Raw genomic sequence first — 22,652 nt, forward strand, 5'->3', positions numbered from 1 at the left:
GGACACCTTCCACTAGCCCAGGTTGCTCCAAGCCCCGTCCAACCTGGCCTTGGACACTTCCAGGGATGGGGCAGCCACAGCTTCTCTGGGCAACAAGGGGGAAGAGATTTTCATGAGTATGACATTTTTCACTCCTTTGAGCTCGACACGAATTCTGTATTTTCAGTTTCCTTTTTTTTCTGAGCATCTAAAAAAATAATTTGTCTCTTCAAGGTTTCCCGCCTGTACGTTTTGGAAAGTTTTAAATGATTTTGTAGCCTCAGAAGTGGGTGGGAAGATTGCAGAGCCTTAACCTCGTCCCTGCAGTGGGTGTCAGGAGTGTCACAATGTCCCTCCTTCTGGTGACACATCTGACCAGGACACCCCACTGGGTGTCTGCACTTCTCATCACTGGGGTATAATCTTACAGACAGATATTTTTGGGGTCAGATGTTCCCTAAATGCATCACATATCATTCAGGTGTGACATTTATCATGTTGGATTCTGGAAACAGTTCATAGCCAAGAGTGCAATGATGACTTTTATAATTCAAAGTGACCCAAATCATGACAATATCTTTTACCAGTAACCATCAATTTTCACTTCCAACAGCTTTCTCCTGCTGTCTATAAAATAACCCAACAAAGGAGGTGAGATATTTCATCCCTCTGAAATTTTCTCACACTCCAGAGATCCTGAAAATAATCTACGCTCTCCATATTTCTCACTGCAAATGACAGCAGAAACTCATTAATTCATCTTGTAAAGAAATACAGGTAAAACTATATTCACTCCTTCTGCTCAGAGAGATGATGTGATGCAGGAGGCTGGAATGACTCTTGAAATCCAAGATGCTTTTCATTGCATTTATATTTTACTGACACAACTGAAGTTGCTCAAATGAACACCTGTTGCTGCTAATGCCACAAACATTGAAATTTTGGTCTTCTGTGTCACATCCCTTAAGGCAAAACAGTTCTTTTCACAGAATCATTTGGGTTGGGAGAGTCCTCTGAGATCATCAAGCCAACCTGTGCCTGGCCCCCACCTTGTCACCCAGCCCAGAGAACTGAGTGCCACATCCAGTCCTTCCTTGGACACCTCCAGGGATGGGAACTCCACGCCAAGGCACAACCTTTGAGAGACCTTGAATGACTGTGTCTTACCCAGAAGATATTTCCAGTAGGTATCAGTGAAACCAAAACCCAGGAGCCTTGAAGCAAAGAGTAAAAGCTGCCTCTTGAAATTAAAAAAAAAAAAGAAAAAAAAACCCAGAAAAATACACTGCTGGGAGTAGAGAGGTGGTATGGAAAAAATCACCCAAAAGCACCTGGCTGTGAAATCAAAATCAAGTCAGGAAAGGCTGATGATTAGTAGTTGTGGTACCAGGGTGGTCCCATTAGAGATATGATGTTGTTTTGACCTTGATGCATTTTTGTGGAAGAAAAATTATCCAGCAGCAAGGGTGGAATTCCTAATGCAATATTTCATTAAGTCCCCTTAATGAAAGGGATTGGAAAACAGCAGAGTGAAAAAGGTCTGTAGAAATACAAATATGTAATGAGGAGCTGACTCCTGCCCTGGAAATGAAAAGGTGACGGTGGAATCGAGAGTACTGTCAGCTTAAATGAGGCAGTAATGGCTTTGGCTGGTACCTCCAGGGCTTCAGAGAGACTCTCTCAAGATAATTCACCGTTAATTAACTTTCTCTTTCCCCAGAGGATCTCAGTGCCCAGTTGTTTTTAGGCTTACCTAGATAATTGGGTTTAATTCTCTTTCTGAGTTAAAAGTCACAAGTGGGAGGTGAGGGAGAGAGCTAGGATTTCTCTGCAACAATGTGGGCAAGAGTAGGTTGTAAGGGAATTTCTGGGAATAGAAAGGAGCTTGTGCTATTCTGCAGTGATTCAAAACAAAAGTCTAATAACACAACAGACTTATATCCCTCAGAGTGCTATCTTTTTCTTTTCCTTGGCTGTAGTACTTTGGGTTTCTTTAAATGATGTTAAAATCTTGTTTGAGGAACAACCTTTGGGGAACACTTTTTGAGATGGGTGCCCAAAGCTGAGCCCTGGGGATTTGCTGTTTCACATTTCCTTTTCTGTTGGAAATGCATTTTGTTTTGTTGGGTTTTTTTTTGCTTTTTTCTTCATTACACCATAAGAAATGATGTAATTGCCATGGATTTTTAGGAAACAGTCCTGCTTTGTCCATATTTTGGACAGGATTCATCTCAACAGCTGAATTAGGCTCATTGTTGAGGCTGGGACAAGACGCTTGGGATCACCTCTGCCCTCTAAATGTCTTGTTCCTGCAGTTTATTGTATCTTCAGGATGGCAGTGTCAGGGAGGGTGAAATTTTAGACTTCCCTGGCACCTGACTGAGGATATCAACCTGCCAAGGGACAATTTCATATGGCCTTCCAGGGGACAACCATGTTTTCACCTTATTTCCAGAGACCACTTGCTGCCTCTTGCCTTTCAGGATCATTATTTTCCATCAAGGTGGCAGCTTCTCATTTTAAAGCAAATATTGTCCTTGAAAGCAGCCACTGCCACTGATAAAATGATGATAAAATTGAGTTATCTCCATAACCACATGGTAGCAATTGCTGGGGATAAATTACAGACATCAAAGCCTTCTAATGACCAAACTTGGGATAAAATTAGCTTTGTTAATTAGGCCCAATACCAACCTTGCACAGATGCTGTTTTCCCTGATAGCCTGTGCTGTGTATGTGCAATAACTGTCTGTCTGCTTGGGGGAAATGGATTCAGCCTGAAAGAGGGGAGATTTACATGGGATATTGGGAAGGAATTCTCCCCAGTGAGGGTGGTGAGGCCCTGGCACAGGTTGCCCAGAGAAGCTGTGGCTGCCCCATCCCTGTGAGTGTCCAAGGCCAGGTTGGACAGGGCTTGGAGCAACCTGGGCTAGTGGGAGGTGTCCCTGCCCATGGCTGGGGGTGGAACGAGATTGTCTTTAATATCCCCTCCAATCCAAATCATTCCATGATTATGTGACTCTATGAGAGTGGTGAAGAAGTTCATGTTATCCCTTGAAAAAAGAAAGACAAGTCACAGCCAAGGGAAATAGATAAATAAAAAAAATAAAGTAGGAAAAAGTGGATTTTGCAGATCACAAGTTAAAAATATATACCTTGAAGTAAAATTTTCTATTAGAAATAGCAGAGAATCATAGAATTGTTAAAGGTGGAAAAGATCTCAAAGATCATTGAGTCCAACCATTCCCCAGCACAGCCAAGGCCACCACTAACTCATGTCCCCAAATGCAACATCTACTTGGCTTTTAAATCCCTCCAGGGATGGGGACTCCCCCACTGCCCTGGGCAGCTGTGCCAGGCCTGGACAGCCCTTTCCAGGAAGGAATTTTTCCTATATCCAACCTGAACCTCCCCTGGCACAGTTTGAGGCCATTTCCACTTATCCTGTCCCTTGTTCCCTGGGAGCAGAGCCTGACCCCCACCTGGCTTGCCTCTCCTGTTAGGGAGTTGCAGAGCCAGAAGGTCCCCCCTGAGCCTCCTTTTCTCCAGGCTGAGCCCCCCCAGCTCCCTCAGCCACTTCTGATGCTCCAGACCCTTCCCCAGCTCTATTCCTTTCCCTGGACACACTCCAGCCCCTCAATGTCCCTTTTGTCATGAGGGACAATCCCCCCTCCCACCTCATTACTCCTCCCTTGCTCATTAAATCCTTTACCCTCTGACCTTAAACTGTGTAAAGCACTTAAACAATAAAACATTTTTAATGAAGTTTTTTAATATCAGTTCCAGACCCCACAATTGTCACATCCTAAGCAGTGAGACAAGGAGATGGTGCTTCAGCGTCCTCCATCACCACCTCCCTCCTCTCCAGCAGTACCAGTGAGCAGTGATTCAGACCCAGACAGTCCTTTTTAGCTTTGCCTTCCTGACAGCTGGGAGTTTTTTAATAAATAAATGCTTTTCTCGATACAGCAGAGCCACCCCCCCCAATCTGCTTCCAAAACTGTGTAACCAAAGGGTAATGAGAGCACTTGGGGAGAAAGAAAAAAAATTAAGTGGAAACTGGAAGGCATCAGCAATAAGCCAAATTCTGAGCAAATGAAAGCAGAGTGGTGCAAAGTATTTATAGAAACAAAAGTCCTTCCTGATCCTTTTAGAGCAGGAGCCTGCACAAATTGTTATGTGACATCCACCCAGGAAAAGATTTATCCCTAAAGCTCTTCGGATCTGGACTGGTACATCTCACTTGTCTTTCTGAATAATTCCTTGAATTTTTTAGGTTTCCAGCACTGTCAGAACTCTGGAGTAAATGTTCAAAACCTAAATGCCCTAAAAAGAGTGTCTCTGAGGTCAAACTTCAGCTAGGAATATCCTCTCAAAAATCTGCTGCAATGAATCCAGCCATCCATCCACTGGTTGTGAGACACAAAATTGGTGTTTGGTGTTTGTTTATTTGGGACAATCAAAAGTGGATCGTTCCTGAAGTTATTTTTTTGAAATTAGCTGGCCAAGCCCATAGGATTCACCCAATCATGTATAAAAACCAGTTCTAACCCCAGGGCCAGCTGGGATTTGTTCTCATGTGATTTACATCTCACCAAATTACATGAGCCTGGAATCACCTGCTTGGAGAACAGCTCTAATTCCCATTTTCCCCCCAAATCTGGCTTTATCAATCAAACATTAAGAGGTGCTAAATAGGCAGCTTGTGCTTCCTGCTTCTTCACCATCTCCTCACTCAGAGCAACGCCAGCCATGGCACAAGTTTGACTTTCAGCTCCCAAAGTCCCTGTGGAGCAGTTTTGTGAGGAAATCAGGTTATTTTAGGTGGAAGGGCTGGAACTGGAAGGCTTTGGCAAAGGGAAGGTAACTAACTATATATGTCTCAATATATTTATGATGTCCTTCTTTCCCTGTTTGAAAAGCTTTTTATTAGTAAGAGATGAGCAAAACAGTAGCGAACTGAGTCAATGCACTTTTCAGTGTATAATTCTTGGTGTAGAACAAACAAGGAATTGTGCTTATTTCAACCTTCCAACCAGGACTAGGAATCTGAAATACTCAGTGCTGTCAGAGGTAGGTTTGCTAGCACACTCCTTTATTGGGAATTATTATTATTGACTTTGGGAGTCAGTAATTGCACAAGTTTCTCTCTGACTCATTTTTAAATTGGAGAAATCTTTGGTTTCTCAATGAAAGTTGCTATGAGGAACAAGGACAGAAATATTATTAGTTTCTTATTAAAACCTCTCACTGGTTATGAATTAATCTCATAATTTCTGAAACCTTTCGGATTAGAAACACTGTAGAGGCTGGTTTATAAATGTATTCCTCTGACTCCCAGTTTTCCCTCTGCTTTCCATCTGGTGTTATCTTGATCTGTGTTTCTGAGCTGAAAACCCACCACAGATGTCTGACTTCAACCCAGCCATTTTCAATTTATGCTGTTCTTGTGAGCAGGAGAATTTCACTTTCTGTGATCATTTCAAAATGCTTTAAAAGCTGATCCTTGTTTTAACAGCAATTTTAGAATTTTCCAACTTTATTTCCTAAATAATTGGAAGGTAGGAGTAGAAATTTGAAAGAGCATCAAGAAAAACTGTTCATGAATCTTCTCTAAAACTGACTGAAATGAGATCTTGTGTATTGGGGTTTTATGTGGGTAATTAGTCCTACAATTCTGTTGGCTTTGCTTCAAAATCTGTAAGGGATTCATGGAGAACTGAGATTGGAATCTGGTTTGTGCTTCACAAGAGGTTTAGATAGATATATAAGTTCTTATTATGCATACTATAATATAATATATAATGTAATACATGATGTATTATAAATGTTACAATATATTATATGTAATATGTAATTACATCTTATATATATTATTTTATATTTTTGTATTATGTTCTTATATATGAGTACCTGGCCTCTCTTACAAGATGAAAACATGCCTGAAGTCAAGTGCAAAGACATCTTTTTAAAATTGGAACACATTTTTGGCAAGACAGGGCGATAGAGTGTTCAATATTTCATGTCCCTCTGATTCCCTGTGCTTTTTGTTGTACATTCCATGGTTCTAATGTTGCTCATGAAATGCCTACAATGCTATGGGAGCTGAGGACCATAAAAATTAACTTAAGGAGTTTTATTTATTGTCATAAAACCCTTTTCCAGATACTCTGTTACTGTTTCCAGAAGGAAGCTGATATATGTTCTTTTCTGCTTGTTAATTTAGAGAATTGTGACAGGACCCTGTAGGAAGCTGCTGAAACCACACCATGAGTGTGTGGCTTGATTTCTGGCTCTGAGTTTGCCCCACTGTGCAGGAGTAGCTTCATTTTCTCTCTAGACTTTGAAGGAATTCTAATTTCACTGCAGCTTCCCATGAGTGATCCTGTTGGGTGGTTTTCCAGTGCCCTGCGAATAAATCAGGATTGTGCTTTTTTCCTGGGAGGAGGGCTCTGAGTAGTGTGTGTATGGAACAGTCAAATAACAGATGATGTAGCACCCACTGGGCTGTGGAGACTGGCTGTGAAGTGTTGGGTTTGATTTCCATGGGCTGCAGGGGAAGCCAACCCATCCCCTGACAGCTTCTTCTGGTTTGAGAGGGTGCAAGGGGGCTGAAATTGCCCTAATTCCAGCTCTGGATGTGGTTTCCACCAGACTTCTTTCCATTGGTCCATCACAACTGGGCAATACTAAAACAAAACCGCTGAATTATGTCGGGTTTTATGCTTTTATTGGGTGGAGGAGCCTTTTTAAGGGGGTTGGAGAAGAAGCTGTTGCCCTTCCTCCCTGCACAGAAAGGATTTGCATTCCAAAAAAAAATCCAGCTTTGGAGATTTGCCTTCAGTGATGCTGGTGCTTCTCCAGTCCTGTGTAAGGGCAGGTTCATTACAAAGAAAAACAAGCTTAAAGAAGCTTTTCCAGGGGTTCATCTCATCCTGAACAAGCTTTTAAAAACTGTTCAGTGAGACAGTCGATAGCACCTCGTATTTAAGCATTAAAAGTAGGTATTTTTGAGTCATCTCAGACTCCATCACCCCCTCAGCCATTTAGACTGTAAACTGAACCAATACCAACTTACTGTCACCATGAAAACAATATGTCAAGGTCTACACTGCCACAGATTGTACAGAATGAAATAAAGTCTTGTTAAAAGACTGTGCCACCTATTGCAGAGCACCTAGTGAGGTCCAGCTTCCCTTAAAAGTACCATATAGCTGGAAAATTTCAGGCAAAATCCTGACAGCTTGCTTTGCTGCTTGGTGTTCTGGAATGATTTAAAGCCTGGAATGTGTCTTGCCTGGTGGAGAGCAGTATTTGATTAAAAATGTCCTGCAGCACTGGTTCATGACTGTTATTGACAGTGCCATGTAAACAGTGCTTTGTTTTTTGCTCTTGTCAGAATTAGATGCCATGTTGGAATTTGCTTGTGACAACGTAACAAAATACTGGCACTTGTTCCTTATAGCTCAAAACAACAACAAAAAAGGCTAAGACAGGGCCCTGCACGTGTCTGCATCCTTTCAGAAGGACTCCTGAAAGGCAAAGTTGGTATGAGTGACGTTATTTTAGCATCACTGTTTTTCATAGAATCATTGATGGTTTGGGTTGGAAAGGACCTTAAAGACCATCCGGTTCTGATGATGCCATGGGCAGGGACACCTTCCCCTATTCCAGGTTGCTCTAACCTGGCTTTGGACACTTCCAGGAATGGGGCAGCCACAGCTTCTCCGGGCAACCTGTGCCAGGGCCTCATAACCCTCACAGGGAAGCTTTTCTTCCCAGTATCCCATCTAAACCTAATCCTTTTCAGTTTAAAGCCATAGTAGCAGTGGTATTGATCTGTATCTCTTTTCCTCTAATATTTTGACTCTCTAAATCAATGCTAAGCTTGACTAACTGAAATTAGCCTTGTGGTGCCTCTGTGGAGAGACACAAGAATGTGACAGCCAGACACAGTCCTGCCTCAGGTGAGGAGGAGGGTAAAGCAGAGCTATTTGAATTTACCTTTTTTTTCACAGCACAACAGCAAGTGCTGTTTTGCTCTGGGAGGTAGAAGGGGGATTCATCCCTGTCTCCTCTTCTTCCAACATAATTCTTAGTGTTCAAACTGATCATGTTTGCTGTAACTCAGACCAAAGATTTATCACTTCTTTATCACCTATTCTGGAGGAGATGTTTTTGCTATTTTGAACCTATTTTGCCCTGTATCCTCTATTACAACTGGCTGTTTATAGCAGAAGGATGGTGCTGCCTGTTGTGCCCCTGCCATTTCCAAGCAATCACACATTTTATCTCGTGCTCTGAAGGTATCACTTGCTGTAAACATTTAGACATAAAAATCTTGTTTGGGTATTTTCCACAGTTGTAAAACTCATCAAGATTCCTGTACTCCCTCCCAGTGTAACAGCTGAAACAGCTTCAGACTGTTTACTGTCAATATAATCCCATGTAATAATATTTTGCTGCCTTTTCACCTCTGGCCCAGGCACCAAAATACAGAAACATCACAAGTGGTGAAGTTCATAGTGCTGAAATGTTACTTTCCTTTTTCTGCTTCAGGGCTCTTGATTTTTTGATGGAAAACAGATCTCTGGCTGAGGGGAAGCACTTGGGAGGGAGAATTTGGTTTGGTTTGCTTTACTTCAGCCCAGGTGTGTTGTAAATCTGTGTGTGGGCTCCTGAGGCTCAGCTCACTCAGCTGGGTGATGCTTGGTGGCATTTAGCCTGATTTCCTCCAGATGTACCAGAGCTGTGGGCTCCTTTACATCCTATATGACATCCTGGGTGGATATTTGATACCTGGGTAAATCAGATGGCTTCAGACAGCAATATCTGCCCAACAGAACTGACCTCAATGAAGCTTAGATGAGTAGCACAGTCCTAAAATGAAAACCTGCTTTCCTCTGGGTGGGGCATTGATTGGGGTTTGAACTTTCTGAGTCTCTGATGTTGAGGTGAGATAAAAGACAATCTGAAAAGCTGTGAAATGACTCGGAGGGCACTGAAGAAGGAAAATGACACATCTGAAAAGTGGCTTTATGCTGAAGGAAGGGAGATTTAGATGGGGTATTAGGAAGGAATTCCTCCCTGTGTGGATGAGGAGGCCCTGGCACAGGTTGCCCAGAGAAGCTGTGGCTGCCCCATCCCTGGGAGTGTCCAAGACCAGGTTGGATGGAGCTTGGAGCAACCTGGGCTAGTGGAAGGTGTCCCTGCCCATGGCAGGGCGTGGGACTGGGTGGGCTTTAAGGTTCCTTTTAGCCCAAACCATTCTAGAGCTCTATGAAAATGAGATATCTGGAAAATAATTGGAGATCTGGCTGCTACCTTCTTTTGCTCCCACACAGGCCTTCATGTGTGATCACTCCTCACAGTTCCTTGACTCATTTCTTTTTTGTCTGAGACAGGAATTACTTGACACTTAAAACTACTGATAATGTGGCTGGAGCCAAGGTGAAAGAGCTGGAAGGTGGTGACAAATATCTGTCATAAAAGAGCTATTTAATTTACCTTTACTTAGAAAATTCTTCTACCTTCTGGTTTTCCAGTTTCCTTAGAAACTAGAATATCTAGAGATTTTGGTACTGATTAGAAGAAGAATGACAGTATTTCTCTGATTTTTCTGCCTACTGAATGCAATGCATTGATATGGAGGTCAGGGCCTTGCTTCATTCTATCAAAAATATTGCAATGCTCAGAAGTCCCTTGTTTGATCTTTTAGTTCAGTTGCTGAAGTGAGTTTCAGAATAGGGGAAGAAAATTCCTATATTGATAATGAAGAAAATCTGCTTTACAGGGCTGGAAAGTCAAGTTTAAAACAGTTCCCTCTTACAGATGGGGATATAAATGGGATATTTTTTATTTCCATGGAAATATTTCTACAGTTACTTCTATAAAGCTGCTACCTCAGGGTAATTTTCTCTTTATTGAACTCATATTTTTATGTCCCCAGAATGTTTTATTTCATAGTGGGAAGCTGAGAGCAAGTAGGAGTGTGCACATGTCTGTGGGCTGTGACAGCAACGTTCTTCCCATGTCTCACCTTCAAAAAAAGGGAAAATAGCTAATCTTGATGCAAAATGCTGAGTAAGTTAAAGCCAGAGGGGATGAGAACTTGAAAAGGCTTTAAATAGCTCTGAGTTTCAAACACATTAATTGAAAATCACAGTATATTCCCATTCTGGTAGAAAAGATCATCCACCTCCTGGAAGTGCAGTGTTATATTGCTGATTTCTCAGAAGTGCAGTGATGTGTCATGTCCTGTCAGATACAATAATGCTCCTCACATAAAGCCCAGTGCTAACTGGGTATGGTTCTGGGCTGTTGTTCCCAGCTTATGTACTTTCCAGAAGCCCTGGAAGTGTGGGAAGGGAACCTGGCAGGGATTTCACAGCCTTGGGAGGTCAAACCCATCCTCCTTCCCCAACTGGCTCCAGTGAAAGAGTGCCCAGCTGATACAGCAAGAGAAAACAGGCCTCAAGCTGTTCCAGGAGAGGATTAGGTTGGATATTAGGGAAAATTTTATAATGGAAAGGGTTGTCCAGTCCTGGCAGGGATTTAAAATGGAGTCCCCGTGCCTGGAGGAATTTAAAAGCTGTGTGGATGTGGCACTTGGGGACATGGGTTAGTGGGGGCTTTGGCAGTGCTTTAATGGTTGTATTCAATTATCTCAGAGGGTTTTTCCAACCTGAAGGATTCTGGGACTGCAAGAGAGAGGACAAGACACACCTGACTCAAGGCTATGTGGGACTGAGCAGCACAGATGCTGAAGAGTGAGGGAGTTCCCAAGGCCCAGCTCCTTGTTCACAACACAATTTTTCTGCCACAAGTGTAATATTTTGGTAAAGAAGCTTAGAGGCTTTGTCATGTCCATCACTTAAAATTTTTTTAGACACGGCTTTCTTCTGTCTGCTGATTTCTGTTAGCTGATGATATGGAGAGGAGTGAATTTCTGTAGCAGGAACATACAAGTGCAACATCTAGAACACCTGAGAGTGTTGATCTGGCAGAGAGACTGGACAGCAGGGGCAGGGTGTATGTTCCTGCAGAGATACCAGGTTCTTCAGGGATACAAGATTCCTGCAGAGAGACCCCCTGGGCTCTGAGTATCACCCCATGTGAGGGGCTGCAGCTGGAGTGGTCCCAAAATCCACTATTTGTCTGTGAGTTGTTCAGGTTTGTTAACACATTTTGTCATGAGATGGCCAAAATCATCTTCACTGTACCTCTTAATCGAGTCTAATCTAAACCTGCAATTATACTTTGTTATGAAATATTTTAAGAGAATATTAGCAGACAACTGTACCCCTTTTTCAGGGGTAAGAAACACTTGTTTTCTTTGGTGGGGGGAAGGAGCAGCTCTGGAGGAAACATCTTTGTTCAGCCCCCTTTGCACACCTGTTCAATTACTTGTCACTCAAGGAGAAGAGAAAACTTCAGATCTGAAGTCACATAATCACTGCAAAAACCTGTGGGGAGAAACCAAATACCTTGGGAAGAGTTGCTGCTGGCCTCTTGTAGGGTTTGAAGTGCTGAGAATTGTCTGAGAGAGGTGTCAGTGCCAAGATTAAGAGGAAGTTTCCTGAGGCAAAATACTTGTGGGTCTTAAAATGTTTTCTTTTGCTTTCAGAAAGTACACTTGTCCAAATGTTTCCCACGTGGGCTGAAATTCTAGTTTCTCTAGGACAGTATAATTTCATACCTGGCACCAGAGGGTGAAACACATTTTGGAGATGGGCAGGTGGGGGGAAGTGAACCTTGGAGTCAGGGGGTCTATAAATCCTGATGTTTTAGCTCAGGAACCAATCTGACTTTATGCTCCAGTGAGCACTATTTTCAGAACCTTTACTTACTTGTTTTCCTCTTTACCTTGGCTTGTTTGAAGTGCCATTATATCCACTTCAGCTCAGTGTTATTCCTTTGTCACTGCAGTAACATCAAAACAGAAGTGCCAATCTCAGATAAACAGAGAGGTTTTCAGCCAAACTGCTGCTACAATGAAACTCTTCTTTATTTTTTATTTTTCTAGCTGTCATTTGGACAGACTGTATCCTGGAGGGGTGAAAAAAGCAAGGTGTTTTTCTCCATGTGATCTTAGGGACCAGCAAACCCTGAATGGGAATGTCAGGTGCATTTTCCCACTTCCTGGATGGGTTGCAGAGGTGTGTGCAGCATCCAAGCCCCTCTTAACTCAGGCAACACCAGGGCTGTAGCTGCCTGCATAAAACACAGCTTTGCATGGCTTGCAGAGGAGCTTTGGTTCCCTATCACACCACGATTTTGTTGGAGTCCTTGTTTTAATATTTTGTTGGATTCTTTGTTTTAAGACCAGCTGGGGAGTTTTGGGTAGTGTAGCGAACTATACTGCAGCATAGTTTGCTAAAGAAAAATAAGAAAGAAAAAAAGTACAGAGAAAAATACAGCCTGTGGGTTAATGAAACTTCCAATCCTTGTGAGAGCCTCTGGCACTGCATAGTTAAAGTGCTTAATCCAGCCACTGGAAGCAGAGCTCTGCTGGGCAGCACTTGCTGGGCTGATTCTCGAGTCCTGACCTTACAGCATTCCTCCATCCATCCTTCTACTCCCTTCCAGAATTTCCTGTGCTCTTTCATCCCTTTCCTGGACCTCAGTGACCTTTGCTGTTTCTTTATTCTTCATTTCACACTCTCGTGTTCATCAGAGGCTCCTGTAGGCATCAGAGTTTAAACTTTACACCCTCTTGTTCTGGAGTGCTCTTCCACTTACCTGAATCTCCTACTGGTGGGTAAATTCTTTATTATACACTTTTAAACACACTAGAGACTTTTTACAAAATTTAGTCATAGAATTTTTTAACTCTTCAGCATCCAAGGGCACTGACATGGGTGATGCTGTTCCATTATACTCCTGAAATGACTCTGCTCTCTGAAGAGCTGCTCCCAAGTACACTGTGGCTCTTGGGGTCAATGTGAGAATCCATTTATCCCCTTAAAACTATGTGGATGATTTTCAGGGGCATTCAGCTCCTCTGGGAGTTATGGCTAAGGTGCCTTGGATGTATAATAATGTTTTTCTAACAGTATCACTGTCTCTGAGTGCCTTTAATACTCTTTTTTTGTTTGATATGAGCTATTTGGGTTTTGTGCCTCATTTCAGCTGATTGATGGCTTAGCTGATAAATTTTGTGTGGTTTTTGTTTGTAACAGTTATCTGTAAACTAAAGAAAAACTCTTCTGAGTCAATTTTATAATAAGGCTGAAGCAGATTTGATGTCTCTTAACAAGACATCCATGATGGGAAAATCAGCAGGAGTCCTCCTAATTTTTTCATGCCTATACACAGGAACTATAAAAGTGGTATAAAATGCAACAATGGGCTTGCAAAGGCCAACTGTCCAGTTCCCTGGATTTACAGGAGAAACCTGAGTGTTCTTCAGCTCACTGGGATGTGAAATAACAGTCAAGTTGTGGGGATCTGGCTGGTGATCTGATTAAACACTGCCCAATCTCCAGGCAGGAACATCACCAGGGGATACAGAACCTCCCATGGACCCAACGTGCTCAGGGTGGGCTGGGAAACAACTCAGCAGTGAAACACTGAGGACAGGGGTCAGTTAGTCCAGTAGAATGGTAAATTCTTGGTGATTTCCCATGGAATGGTTTGGGTTGGAAGGGACTTTAAAACTCAACCAATCCCACCCCCTGCCATGGGCAGGGACACCTTCCACTGTCTCAGGTTGCTCCAAGCCCCATCTAACCTGGCCTTGGACACTTCCAGGGATGGGGCAGCCACAGCTTCTCTGGGCAACCTGTGCCAGGGCCTCCTCATCCACACAGGGAAGAATTCCTTCCCAATATCCCATCTATCCCTGCCCTCTGGCAGTGGGAAGCCATTCCTGCTTGTCCTGTCCCTCCAGACCCGTGTCCAAAGTCCCTCGTGAGCTCTCCTGGAGCCCCTTCGAGCCCCTTCCAGTGTCTAAAGGTCTCCCTGGATCCTTCTTTTCTCCAAGCTGAACAATCTCAATTTTACCTAAAATCCTTGAGCTTGGAATTTTTGGAAAACCAGAATTAAACCCAAACTGTTCTGTTGGATTTGTACTCCATTTACAAGTTCATAAACAAGTTAGAAATATTTAATACTGTCTATCACATTATTCAGAGTACATTTTTCATATCTTGGCCTACACCCATTTTAATGGATTGAGAGACTCTTTCCATCTGGTCACATCTCAGTGTTAGGCACCACTAGGTGCTGGGAGGAAAAAAGATCCCTGTCCCATCCTGACACTGACAGATTGAGTCCTTTTATTTGCTAGACTTTCAGTGTAAGACCTGCCTGACATTTCCATGAAGGAATGTACTGGCTTCAATATCTTCCTCTAAAAAGGATTTGGAGGAAGTAGCTCCCTGCAGGCAAATTCCCCATCCCTGAGCAGCACCTGCCACTGGGGGAGGAGGAGATCTTGCCTCTGCACAAAAGCATCACCTAAACCTCTTTACATTCATAAATATGTCCCACATTTACTTGTGTCTTAGTTTGATGTGCTATGAAAACTCACTAAGTGTTGAAAATAGAGGGGTTTATTTTTTTTCAGCCATAATTAAATCAACTCCACAATGTTTTCACATCAGAGGGATCTTCTTTTCTTTAATGAAATAAAGAAATAAAACCATCCTTGGCTTCAAGCTGTTCCACAGCTGAGAATGAGAGTGCTCTTAGCCTTAATGAATGCTAACAAGCACCTACAGCTGCTTGAGATTTCCAAGAGAGGAAAATCTCACAGACTAAATCCTCCTTCAAGATGCTTTATGACTTTCAGATGAACATATTTGCCTTGAAATTCATCTTGGGCACCACTCCATGTACACAAAGTATGTTTGTCTATACTATTTTTGCTTTCAGAATTACCAGAGAATATTTTATATACGAAGAAGAGGGTTCCTACATCCCTTCCAGTGTGTGGTTGGCACTTCTGAGCTTCCTAGAGAAAAAAAATTTGCTCTTTAAATTATTTTGGACACATGTAATAAATCAATATAAATGATGAAATAAAACTCTGGGCTTTATTCTTGCAAGTCCATGCCAAGGAACATTTTCTTGGAGTGAGTGATGACAACCTCTTTAGAGAAAAGAGGGATGAAGAGTATAATTTACAGAAGGGGTCAGGGTGCTGTTCCCTGACTCTCCTTTACTGAGGAAAACCAGAAAGTTCTACCCTGTTCAGGTCCTTTCTATACCTGACTGTATTTACCTGCTGCACTCCCTTTGATTAAGGACTTTGATACTCTCTTGTATCTTGTAGTGTCCTCTCAGCCTCAGCTGTGCTGCTCAGCAATGAACTGCCTAAAAGCATTTTCAACTTGCATGTCTTTAAAAAATGGCTGAATAGTCACCCCAGAATTCACCAGAAGCTACAGATCCTTTTCAGTAACCTTATCCTTTGATTTCAATAGTGGAAATTATTTCCAGATTAAAAGTACTCACCCTCTGACTGCTGAAAAATAATTTGAATGCACCCTCTCTCGCAGGATCCTTTCCCATCTGTGGGCATATTTCATTCATTATCTCATATTAAACCCAGAGATGCCATTAAAATCTAATATACTGCACAACATTTTGGCTCTGTAGGGAGCACTGGGATAGCTGTAACAGAAGTGACCTAAAATAGCATTTAAAACTTGACTGGTGTGTCCATTTAAATGTGGGTTTGAATGATACCCCTTTGTGTTGTTTTCTCTCCTGTGCTAAGTTTCATTTCCAGAGGGATGAAGAGTCAAGGGAGAGAGGGGGATGAGTAACTACCAAGATGGTATCAGTGAGCAAAGTTTAGTGCTGAGAGATGGGGCCCTCTCACCTTCTCATATTCATGAATGACAAATGAAGATGGATTATTAGAGATTATCAGTTCCCTTCCCTCTATAGCTTTATTACATCTAACATGCCATGTCTGGAAAATAGCAATTTATGGGCTGAGAAACTTCATAAGTTAAACTGCTCCTTGAGAGGTGTGTTTTCCAAGTGGCTCCAGCTTTACAGACACTACAGGTTTGTTTTTGTGGGCCCTTCAGTGTTGTTTCTCTCTAGTTTTCTTGGGGATTTTACAGCAGCCTCAAGGCCAACACATAACTTGTGTTATACACCATGACCCTTTTCATTTATCCTCTTTTGCTGTTGTTTCCTCCCTGCAGACAGACTGTGAAATCTGATAAATACAGGGGTTTGTTCTTAAAAGCTTGTTTCTTAAATTCAGGTGGTAAAACATCCATTTAAAATACTGTGTGAAGGCTGCAGCCCCACTGGCCCAGGCAAGTGTCATATCCCTTGGATTGTGACATTAAAACCCCTAACCCAGCTACCTGGGTGGGGTGTGTTGAGGGACAGGTGAGGACCTGCTGCTTTACACAGTTCATAGAATCCCAGAATGGTTTGGACTGGAAGGAACCTTAAAGCTCATCCAGTTCCACCCCTGAATGGGCAGGGATGCCTTCCCCTATCCCAGGTTACTCCAAGCCCCGTCCAACCTGGCCTTGGACACTTCCAGGGATGGGGCAGCCACAGCTTCTCTGGGCAGCCTATAAAAATATAACAACCCTCAGGGTACACAGCACTTTGACACCACTTCCCAGAGCTGTTGGGACATTTTGCAGACAAGGTTCACTAGGGTAGCTTGATGAGCACAACTGGTCTTCATCCATAACATCTCTGTTGAGCTTGGTCTTGCCAGGATCTTCTAATTAAATAGGTCTTTTTTGTGTAGTTTCAGTGTATTTATAATGCAACAGTGATCTAGATCTGATAATAAGTGAGTTTATACATAAATATTAGTGAGGATCTTGACCATGGGTAATTGGAAGCGTTTATAACTTGGCTCATGTGTTTTTTAAGACTGGTCTATTTACCCTTAGGACAAGGAGAAATGGCTTCAAGTTGCACCAGGGGAGGTTCAGACCAGATATTAGGCAGAATTTATGCACTGAAAAAGTAGTTAAACACTGAAACAAGCTCCTCAGGGCAGTGGTGGATTCCCCATCCCTGGGAGTGTTCAAAAATTAGTGAATGTGGCACTTTGTGATGTGGTTTAGTGGGTATGGTGGGATTTGGTCAAAGGTTGGACTTGACGATCTTGGAGGCCTTTTCCAACCTTAATGATTCTATGATAACTGACTTATTAATTACTGTGTTTAAGCACTTGTGGTTTTTTTCTTATTCAGCAGTATATCAGTATTGCATCAACAATCTGAGGTGATGCAAACGCAAAGGGGCCTATTCTCAGTATTTTTCTATTAGTTCAATTTAGGTAGCACTGGATTTGTTTTGATTTTGTTTACTTCTCCCCAAAAGCTGCAAAAGTATCTGGAGAACTTAACAGTTAAAGCAAAAATTGCTCTTGGCTCTCTCTAATCCCTATTATCTTCTCTTTAAATGGAGGTGGGGAAAGGAAGTTGAGATTAGGGGGGATATTTTGATCCCCATCTGTTTCCCCTTAGAGGATAAACATGAAAGATCCCCATTATTGTCATGTTAATTTGTTCACAGCTCAATCCAAATCCCACTCAAGTCAATGAAAGTTCCTGTTCTTTCCTATTTCCCCTTACTTTCCATAAAACTGGAAGTACTGTTATTCCCAACACAGAAAGATACAGCAGGAAAGCAAGTTTTCAGTCACTATGCTAGACATGCTTCTGCTGGAAGGAGTCAAAAATCACTGAAAAGCTTGGGAAGAGGCTTGAAAAGTCAGAATAAAATTCTGGGAAGTGATTAATTGAGCTACAGTAAATTTAGGGATCATGTGGGGACAGGAGGTTCCCACCTGGGCATTAGAGATGTGCCTACTCTACGTCATCCCTGTGTCATCACTGTGTTTTTACCAAATTGTTCAGTTGCCAGAGCAAATTTTCTTTTTTTATTGATGAGTTGGATCGTGGAATCTTTGAAAAGTTCATTTGTTGCCTTAGTAACAAATTTGAAGTTGTCTTTGTCTTGTATTGAACATGTGCTGACAGAAAGAAGGAATTTTCCTCTTGGTTTGCTCCAGCACAGGTTGTCGAAGTACTTCCTGCACCAAATAATGGTGTGCAGAGACCAACAGAATTTGCATATATGATCCAGCTGTGATTATTTGGCACTTTATATGAAGTGTTTTTCTTCTCCTTGCTCTGACATTTCGTACATGAAACCCTCAGATCCATAAGGGGGCCATGGGCAGATGGTGTCCAGGCTGGACCCCAAGGTCCTTAGGAAATCAAGCTGTGGATTTATTATAATTAATATTTTTCTTTGAAGTTCCTGTACTTAGGAACTGGTTTTATTGGCACTGGTAGCTTCCTCGGGCACATCAGCACATTGATGCATCACCCTGTTTTCCAAAAGTCTGGGATCACTTCCCATCATCTCAGTTCCTCTTCCCTGGGTGACACCTGTCTTCTCAAATAATCCCATTTAGCAGATGGGAGATGAGTCTGATCCTTAATATGTGAAAACACACAGGAAAGTAGCCAAAATGACCTGGAATTTTTTTGGTGACCAATGCAGGCTTTCCAACACAGGGAAAGATCACTCAGCAGAAGCTGAGAATCTTAAATATAACAAAGTTTTCCTGAAAAGTCCCCTTTAATAAATAATGTTTTTTGCTGTTCCTTTAAGTATATTTTCCATATGGTTTTTGTTTTGTTTTGCTGTTGTTTTGGAAATTTACCCCTTTTAATACTGGGAATTAACCAAAAAACCTTTTCCAGTGTATGTACAATTAACCCACCACTCTGCTGCACCCCCTGTGCTCATTCCCAGGGCACCCACAGAGTTGGGGTGTCAATTGGAGCCTTAAAATTAATGTATAATTTTGATAATGTTTTTAATTCATTTGGATTTTTGGTTTTCTTTTTTTCCTGTATCTCAAAAGAAGGAGTGGAAATATAACATTTCTTAGCATGTAGAGTTAGGACAGGTCTCCCTGTCCTTCCCTCTCTGTTTCACTGTCCCATTCACAGGAAAATAAAGCAGAAAAGCAAAGCCAAGGCTGGTAGTGAATCCTAGGAAGGAGCCTGCTGCCCTCTGATGGCTCCCGAGGCAAACAGCCTCAGGAAAATGGGAATAAACACCTGAGAGGATCCCGCTTATTTTCCTAGAAAAATTCTCCTTTAGGCAGAGAAGCAGAACCCAGACGTTCACCTGAGCAGGAAGGGATAACTCAATGTCCTGAATTATTGCAGCAAATGCTGTTTTGTGGGGTTTTATTTCCTATATTTCTCATTCTTCCAAGAGGTTTTGATGTGGTTTGGCACCTGCTTCTCCAGTAGAAGCCCATTAATGTCTGGAATTCATGGCCCTGAGAGAACTGGGTGATTCAGGATTGTCTGTGTGTCCAAGGCAGGGTTGGATGGGATTTGGAGCAACCTGGTCTGTGATGATGAGATTAAAAGGTCACTTATCAGGTAAGTGGCTTCCATGGCTTTGGAAGCACCTTTCCCAAGTTAAATTACAAAACAGAAGAGCTCTGGAATTATCCATCTCCCGAGGAGAGAGCAGGTGGACCATCCAGGACAGGGCTGGCCCTGCCAGGCAAATATGTGGGATGAACAACAGGAAGCAAAGTCCAGGTATCTGTTGGCTGAATTGAAAGCTCAGGAGAAGGGATTGTGCATCCTCCCATCAGAGGAAATAAAAAAGAGGAAAACACGAAAAAGAAAGGATGCAACCTAATCCAACCTTGCGTTGGGTTTTAGGATATCAAAAAAGAATTGGGCTGGCTCTTGCCAACCAGGCAGCCTTTGGAATGAATGGAGCTGTGTTCAGTGCACTTATCCTCCTAATGAGGACAAATTCTGGCAGTTTCCCCTCAGGTGAAAAGGGAAAAGCTTGCACTGTCAGCCTGATGCACTCCTGAAAGAAAAATCAAGCTCTCATCTTATCTAAACCCGGGGTAATTTTACACATTCATCACTTGCCAGTAGCTGAGTGTTGCTTTTCAGCAGGAGCTGTGTCTGAGCAGGTCAAGGGAAGGATCCTGGCTGAAAGATGAATCCCTGCTCCAACATCAGATTCCAGCTCCCAGCTCAATGGGGCCAAGGCAGGGTGTGACCAACGTGCTCCTTGCCTTGTGCCCCAGGTCTGAAGGTGGCTCAGAAATGCCAAAAACTGAGCTTGAGTGGAGAGGAACAAGAGGTGGATTATCCAGCAAGGCAAACAGTGGCTCCCATCTGCTCCCCTTTCTTCCTTCTTTTTCTCCCTGAAGGAAAAATTCAAGGCAGTCCCTTCCTCCCAATCTGTGCTGACATATCCACAGTGGTTATTCTGATTAAATAAGTGACTTATTTTTCTCTGGCTAAATAAATCCCTTGAATGCATCTACGATCATTATTGAACTTCAGGTTTTAAAATAATCAAATATAACATGAACTTGATAATACATTCTCACCTTGCTGTCTATAGGGGGATAGGACAAGGAGGGATGGTTTAAACTAAACAGGAGAGATTTAAGTTAATCAGGAAGAAATTCTACCCTGTGAGGGTGGAGAGGCCCTGGCACAGGTCACCCAGAGAAGCTGTGGCTACCCCTTGATCCCTGGAAGTGTCCAAGGCCAGGCTGGACAGGGTTGGAGCAACCTGAGATAGGGGAAGGTGTCCCTGACCATGGCAGGGGGTGGAACAAGATGAGCTTTAAGATCCCTTCCAGCCCAAACCATTCTGTGACTCTTTTTATGCAAGATCTCCTTTAGCTTTTTGATTCACTCTAAAGTTTCACACTGGTTAAAAGTTACACCAAATGCAGAAACAGTAGAAATCCAGAATAAAGGCAGCTTTTCCCTTGAAACCACAGAAGATCCTCAATACCTAGTAAATTATCAGTCACCTTAATGTTTAGCAGCAGCTGAAAACATTTAATAAGACACATTGCAAACCTCACAGCAGGCAAATGCAATAATTTCTGATGTAGGCACAGCCACTTGACAGCACAGCAGAGGCTGCTTAACTTCACAATTACAGAAAAAAAGAGACAGTGCAGCTTTGCTGTTACCCACAGGCAAAGAGACTCAGTCAATAAAACCAATCCCTGTCCCCCAGGAGCAATTCTGCTAAAGAGTCATCCAGCTCCTGCTATTTAAAAATCTCAGCTGGTAGGAGAACTGCCAGAATTAACAATCAATGTTCTAAATCAAGTGCAGGATCGCCAACACAGTAATGATTTTTACCACAGAGAATTAAAAATAAATATTCCCCTTGCAGCCCTGAGGCAGGTTTGGGTGGTGGGTGAAAGGGAGGAGAGCCTGAAACCAGGATGACCAGGAAAATATTTCATCAAATCCCAGAATAGTTTGGGTTGGAAGGGACCTTAAAGCCCATCTCATTCCACCCCCTGCTATGGGCAGGGACAACTTCCACTATCCCAGGTTGCTCCAAGCCCTGTCCAACCTGGATGGAGATGCAAAATCCAGAGGCACCAGGAAGCCAAAGGTGAGATGGACATGTAACTCTTCCAGTAAGTCAACCCACTACTCCTTAACTGTCTGCAGGGAATTTCTTATATTTCAGTTCATATTTAATACTTATAAAACTTTCAGGGTCTTTCTGCGTAGATTTGGTTGGGAGGGACCTTAAAACTCATCTTGTTCCACCCCTCTGCCCTGGGCAGGGACACCTTCCTCTATCCCAGGTTGCTCCAAGCCCCGTCCAACCTGGCTTTGGACACTTCCAGGGATGGAGCAGTCACAGCTTCTCTGGGTTACCTGTAAATTATAACACCCCCCAATGTACACAGCGCTTTGCAGGGCTGTTGGGGCATTTTAGGGAAATGCAGGGTGAAAAGCTGGTTACGGGTCTGTGTGTTCCCTTCTCCTCACGTGCCTCGTGCTCCCCCAGCCGAGGTTGGGTGAGTTCAGCCGTGCAGGGATGTGCAGCCCCTCCCGGGGGCACTACGGGGAACTCTCGCCTTCCTTGGCCTCATCTCCCCCCTGCTCCATCTCCATCAGCAGCATCTGCCACGCTGACACCCTGGCAGGAGGCAGAAAGGGCGGTGGCACAGGGCTGAGAGGATCATTTTGAGCTTGAGAAGGGAAATCCCGTCCTTAGTTTGAAGTAAAACATTCAGACAGAGAATCTCAAGGCAGCCTTGTTAGCCGCTTACAATTTCAACTCATATTTAAATTAGATTTTTTTAGCGTTGTGATGACTTTGATCTGTAGTTCACATCAAAGCAGGGGAGTTCCTGTTATCCAGCGACTTTCCAGAGCCACATGTCCCCCCCATCTCACAGCTGCAAATATCTGCACACAAACAGGAGACCTCCAGGCTGATTTTTAACAGAGCCTTGTGCTTCAAACAGGCACACAAAAGCAGGATTTATTTTGTTTTTCGGCTCTTTCATAGGTATTAGTGCTTCAGTGCAACAGAATTTCCCAGGCAGTGGTAAACCACTGCTTTCCAAAGCAGGAATTCTTGCTCCTCCAGTGTTACAACTTTATTTCTCTGTGAGGGCTGCTCTGAGTGTGAGTGTGCTGTGAGATGGATGCTGGCTGGGCCCAACAGTGACAGCTGAACGCCGAAACTGTGTGAAAATTTTTGCAGCCAAAGCAAAACTGGCAAATGTTTGGCTTTTTGCCACTGCAGCACCCAACTGTTTCACTGCAATGTTTAAAGCTCTCACAGGCGGGGCTCTGTCAACACTGCAGAGCAGGTAACACCCCTGACTTTGCTGACCTTAA

Source organism: Lepidothrix coronata, unplaced genomic scaffold (genome assembly GCF_001604755.1).
Source record: "Lepidothrix coronata isolate B3197 unplaced genomic scaffold, Lepidothrix_coronata-1.0 Scaffold25, whole genome shotgun sequence".
NCBI classification, from domain to species: domain Eukaryota; kingdom Metazoa; phylum Chordata; class Aves; order Passeriformes; family Pipridae; genus Lepidothrix; species Lepidothrix coronata.